Genomic DNA, 6000 nt, shown 5'->3' with positions numbered 1-6000 from the left:
GGCGGGCTTCTGTATCCTTACAGGACCTTGGCAATGACCAAGCTGTTCTATGTCAAATGTTTATTCAGGAAAGAAGCAAGCGCACTAAAACTTGCTGTCAAATACAAGTAATGTTAGAGGAATGGATCTGAAAACATCTTCTCAGGGAGATCAATGCCATTATTAAGCTTCATATGCTTCAAAAGTAAAGAAGGAACTAAGTCCAGGAAGCAGGCTGGATTCAAATCATCATGGGGTGTCTCTTGCACAAGAGAGAGAAAACATCATTAACGCAGTGATAATGGTCAGTATCATGATCATACTTGGACTGTGAGAAAAGTGAGATCCCACATCCAAACCTCAGCCGGGACACTACGCAGTGTTAATGTGGTGAGGGAATGGAGGCGCCCATCACAGCCAGAATTTCCACCAGTGAAGTAGTGATGTTGGACACTCCTAATTATAAGTGCCCAACTAGAAGTATATTAAGCGGATCTGATTTTCAGAAAGCAGCAGGGTCTGAAATTCAAGACTTTTGGAGACTGTAATGTAAGCTGCCCACAAAATTAGGCAACAAAATAATCTCTGATGATCAGTAAATTTGGTAGTTACTTCATCACTTCTTGAGGAGCAGTGGCAGGGAAGCCAGAGATGACAGTAATGTCAGGAGATAAGACTGCAATAGTGGGAAAGACTGTAAACCACAGAGACACTGGTGACAGCACGGAAACTGTTAAGCTAATGAGGAAGAAACTTGAGAAGTGTAAAATCTCCTCCATCCCAGCTCACGCAGTAACTGTAGAATTGCCCTTCCCATTCCTGCTACTAAAAGCAGTAATTTCTTGACCTTAGACTTTCAGACCATTAACAAAATAAATTAAAAAAAAAAATTAAGAATGAAGATGGAGCGCACAAGTTTATCAAGGGACCTTAGAGGTTTTTGTTTCCCCAGCTAACTGTTGGGTACACTGCACGTAGCCTGACCCCACTCAACCACCAACCTCAGCGTCTCCAGCCCTGTCCAGTGTCAGTCTGAGATTCTCTCCACCCGCTGAGTGCAGAAGCTCCTTGGGCCAACCTCCATCTGCAGCCATCCCTCAGAACTGGTGAGATGTGATCTCTCCTGTAACATGGCTGCAAAAGCACGATGTTTCTCTTACCCTCCTGAAACCCTTTTTTCATTTTGATATTTTTTCCTCATGTACTGTTGATCTAAAGGGAGAGCAGGAACATTTCCATTAGATGCAAAAAGTATGTTTGTGAGAAGAAATTGGGAAAAATACCCTTAAAGAGTTGCAGTATCTCCTGCTGTCCATTTTTGCTGTCAGATTGACTATATTATTTACTATTCCATATGACTTCACTCCCTGTTCCCCTTCGATCTAGATAATATAACTTGCTGTTCAAGGTCTATCTGCCTATGATAATTTTGCCTTTCTATATGCTCTGTAATGTATGTAAAACTGTGTGGCATCTCTGTGAACACTTTAGGAGATCTTTAGTGAATCTCTCTTTGCATTCCTTTTCCCATTGAAACCCATCCATCCATCCAAAGCCTTCCAGAGAGCAATGCAATAGGTAGGTAGCAATATACCATTATTTGGAACACAAGTTTACTATTGAAATGTTTATTTTCTGAATAGAAAGCAAAGACACAATCTACTTTGTAGCCTGATCTGAGGGATTAATATAGAGTATATATTACTACTTCTGCTTGCGCACCCTGCCAGGCTTGCGACAAAGACTTTTAAGAGTGACACAAGTTTAAAAGTTTGTACGGAGGTTCTTGTCTTAGCGTGAAAACACATTTCCTTAATTCTAAAGATGCTAAGAATTGACATTGTTAAATGAAGTTAATGGAAGGTACAAATGTTCTGCCTCGTTTGGAATAACAGGACACAGTTACCCACTTGGTTGTCTGGTTTTAGATAGCTATGGTTGAAGCAATTTAAAACAGTATATCTGGCGGGGTCAGAACGCAAAGAAGGTAAGCCAAAAGGAAGTGGCAGCTGAAGTAAGAGGTAGGATATAGCCTCAGAATAAAAGGGATCAGCACAGCGTATTTTTAGATGCTTGGGAATGGGGCCCAAAAAGAATAAAACTGTGCAATCAAGGACACTGCTTCCCCTTCCAATCACACACACACTCTCTATATTGTATCTAATCACTCACAGTTATGGAGTCATTTCCTTAGGAGTTCTAAGGGAATCACGTTTGGATTCCAAAATGTGTAAGCAACGCATTAATTTGATACTATAGAAACTTGCATCGGAAGTCCTTGACCAAAATATTCAGCACTACAAGTATGGTATCATTCTTCCAGTCCCTTCACAGTTTTCCACCTGGTATGTTTTTCGAGGATGTATATTAGCTTTGAAAATAAAGAGAATAGATATTAAATTGGGTCTAAACTGATAATGAATCATTGCATGACTTCATTGTCACATTAAGGAATATATTTCAAGACAAATAAAAGGAATCTTGACTAATTTTATTGTTTCTGAGAAAAGGCCTGTAGAAGGAAGAGTGGGTGGCTGAATAAGATCCCATAAAACATCCAGCATTTATGACATAAATGCAAATGCGTTGACAAGTGAAGTGAAAACTCAGTGTGTTATCACTGAGTCACACATTGAGAGGCACATCTGTTGACACAGAACATAGGAAATATCAAGAGAATATAGTATAATGCTGAGCAAGCTCTTACAGAAGCAGCAGAATGTAAAAGGCTTTAAAATCATTACACATAAAGAGTAAAATCGGGTAACATCCACACAATCCGGCACTCAGGCTGTCATTAGTACAGACAGAACCAAAAAAAAAAAAAGTAAAGCCACTTAAAAGCAACCACTTGTGGACTCAGGTGTAACAACCAGTTATCTTTGTATTTTGTATTAGTATTAATATCTGAAACTCCACCTTGTTTGAAAAATTAGTATAGTTTTGAATGGCTGCCCTCTGAATGACTGATAATGCCGACTAGACATATGTTACAACAATACAGGCACTGCAGTAATATATATAAGGAGACATGATGATTGTTATTTCACTTTTAAAAGTCACTATGCTCTAGGGCACAATTAACAGGTAATAAATTCCTACGTGCTACTGAAGTTTAATTAGTGTTTGCCAGTCAAACCATGGAAACACATTTACACCTAATAAAATAAGGCTAATTAGCTGTTTAAATAATAGGAAATGTCAGTGAGGGGGCCACAAAAGGCTACGAACAATAACTAAGCACACCACCAAAAAGTTAACAAGTGTGTTTAAAGAAAAGTCAAATATTAAGCATCTAAAAGAGCCTTAAATGTTTGCCAAGTCATCCAAAAGAGAAGGAACTTCACTTAAGTGATGAAAACAATAGTTAGTGATAGAAACAATAGTTAGTGATAGAAACTTACTGGAGTACAGTAGGGCATGTGTCACTCCAGTCTGTGCACTTTTTTTGCAGATTGATTTAGGAAAATCTTGTGCATATTGGACAGGAGATCAGTGAGAGTTTGGAGCATCGTACAGCTTATTAGGACCTGTTTTGGCCTTGTCCAGTTGTAGGATGCAGGTGATGTCCAAGGGTCTGTCTGAACCACAGGGCAGATGCGCTGGGTAGCGTGCCCTGCACTCCCCATCTCCAGCTATCTCCATCTGTTGGAAGATGCACGTCTCCCCACTGCCCGTAGCCCTGCCCGTCCTTCCTACGGAATCGAGGGCACGGCAGGAGGATTAGATGGCTATGAAGTCTTGCTCTAACATGAAGTCAGGATGCAGCTAAACATACTCCCAGACCCCAAAACTGGAAAAGCCCAAGCCTCTCATTGAAATATACTGATAAAAAAATACGCTCTGGATTTAGGACTATATATGCTCACTTGAAAGTTAGGTAATGCAAAGAAGGAGGAGGTGGACAATAGCACTGTTGTGATGTGCCATTCAAATGGACAAATGACTTCTCTGTACTTGTGACCTGAGCCATTGCTTCTTCCTGAGAAGACAAGGTTGAGGGCAGAGGCAGGTCTTCTATACATTGATACAAGCCAGGTAGCTCTGTTTCATAGTGGTCGAGGATCAAAAACTGGATCCTAGCTACTGCTAATGTTGGAATTTGTCCACCCAGATATCTGATTAGTTTTAAAATCATAGAATCATAGAATCACAGAATCATAGAATCAGGGAATGGTTTGGGTTGGAAGGGACCTCAAAGATCATCCAGTTTCAACCCCCCTGCCATGGGCAGGGACACCCTCCACTAGACCACGTTGCCCAAAGCCCCATCCAACCTGGCCTTGAACACTTCCAGGGAGAGGGCATCCACAGCCTCTCTGGGCAACCTGTTCCAGTGCCTCACCACCCTCACAGTAAAGAATTTCTTCCTAACATCTACTCTAAATCCACCCTCTTTTAGCTTAAACCCATTCCCCCTTGTCCTGTCACTACACTCCCTCATAAACAGTCCCTCTCCACCATTCCTTTAGGCCCCTTCAGGTACTGGAAGGCTGCTCTAAGGTCTCCCCGGAGCCTTCTCTTCTCCAGGCTGAACAACCCCAACTCTCTCAGCCTGTCCTCATAGGAGAGGTGCTCCAGCCCTCTGATCAGCTTCATGGCCTCCTCTGGACTCTCTCCAACAGCTCCATGTCCTTCTTATGTTGGAGGCTCCAGAGCTGAATGCAGCACTCCAGGTACATACATCCTATAAATTCTGTAACATACTATGAATTCTTTTCTGCTAGTTTTAACAGCTTCTGGTGTTCTCCTTCTGGTTCCTCCTTTTTTTTCTCTAGCTTTGAATTTCAGAGCGGTTGAAGCAATTACTACCAGGACCTATACAAAGAGACTAATAACATAATTTCTGATTGATTTCATAGTTTGGTCTTCTACTCAGCACTTATAATGTGACAAAGTGAAGCTATATCACTCAAAATTGAAACTATATCATGAAGACATGCTTTTTTTCTGGTGTGAACCCCCAAATATAAAAGAGGTAGAACAAAAATTGATTTTGGCCTGGGATACTTGAGTTTGCCAAAATTCCACTGAGCACAACCCTCACCCAAAGCATACAGCACCTTTCATGAGCGTTAACGAGAACAATTTATCACTCAGCTGAGACACTTGGAAAACATATATTAAAATCATATATTGCATTAAGCAGTGACAAATGAAAGAATAAATCATCAAAACCAGTTTTGAAACCAAAAAGGTTTTGGATCCAAAGTTCAAAGGCAATTAGTATTTGCTGAATTTGTGGATTTTTCCTATTCTGGATTTCTTCTTGCCCATGGCTGGAGTCAGGCAACGAACAGAAATGATCTCACATGGTTATGAATAAAAGCAGGACCTGCATACTGCTTGTGATATATGCTTGCTCTTCTATATTGTCTGCTCTGCATCAATATTCCTGTGCAGCACTGAATGATAACTGTGCACTGTGTTAATAAGAGCATCGCCGCAGAATGAGGGAAGTGGTTTTCCTCCTCTGTTCATCATTTATGAGATAAATCTGAACTAGTGTGTCCAGTTTGGGGATATTCAGTACAACAAGACAGACGAACTAGAGCAAGACCAGTAGAAAAGCTACCAAAATATTTAAGGGGACAGAGTTCATGACATAGGAAGTGAGGGTGAGAGAACCAAGTTTGTTCAGCTTGGAGAACAGAAGCCTAAGGAAGGATCTGATTGCTGTCTACAACTAATTATTGGGTGGTTATAGAAAATTCTTTTTACAGAAAGGCAAGTTGCATCTGGGGAGCTTTTATTAGATATAAGGAAAAAAACCTTCCCAATGAGGTGCTCAGGTGGGAGAAGAGGCTGGTGCAGAATCCTCATCCTTAGAGATAATCAAGGCCCTGAGCAACATGGTGCAATTTCAAAGCTTGACCCCATTTTGAGTAGGGGAGTGGGCTTATGCCAGATGAGGTCCTAAGATCCCTTCCAAGCTAAATTGTTATATGATTTACAAGATCATGAGAGAAACACAATGTGGGGAAACACCTCAACCACATGATGAAATCCAGTTTAGTTTCA

Source organism: Grus americana, chromosome 1, assembly GCF_028858705.1.
Source record: "Grus americana isolate bGruAme1 chromosome 1, bGruAme1.mat, whole genome shotgun sequence".
NCBI classification, from domain to species: domain Eukaryota; kingdom Metazoa; phylum Chordata; class Aves; order Gruiformes; family Gruidae; genus Grus; species Grus americana.
The sequence above is the reverse complement of the archived record's forward strand: the minus strand, read 5'-3'. Positions refer to the sequence as shown.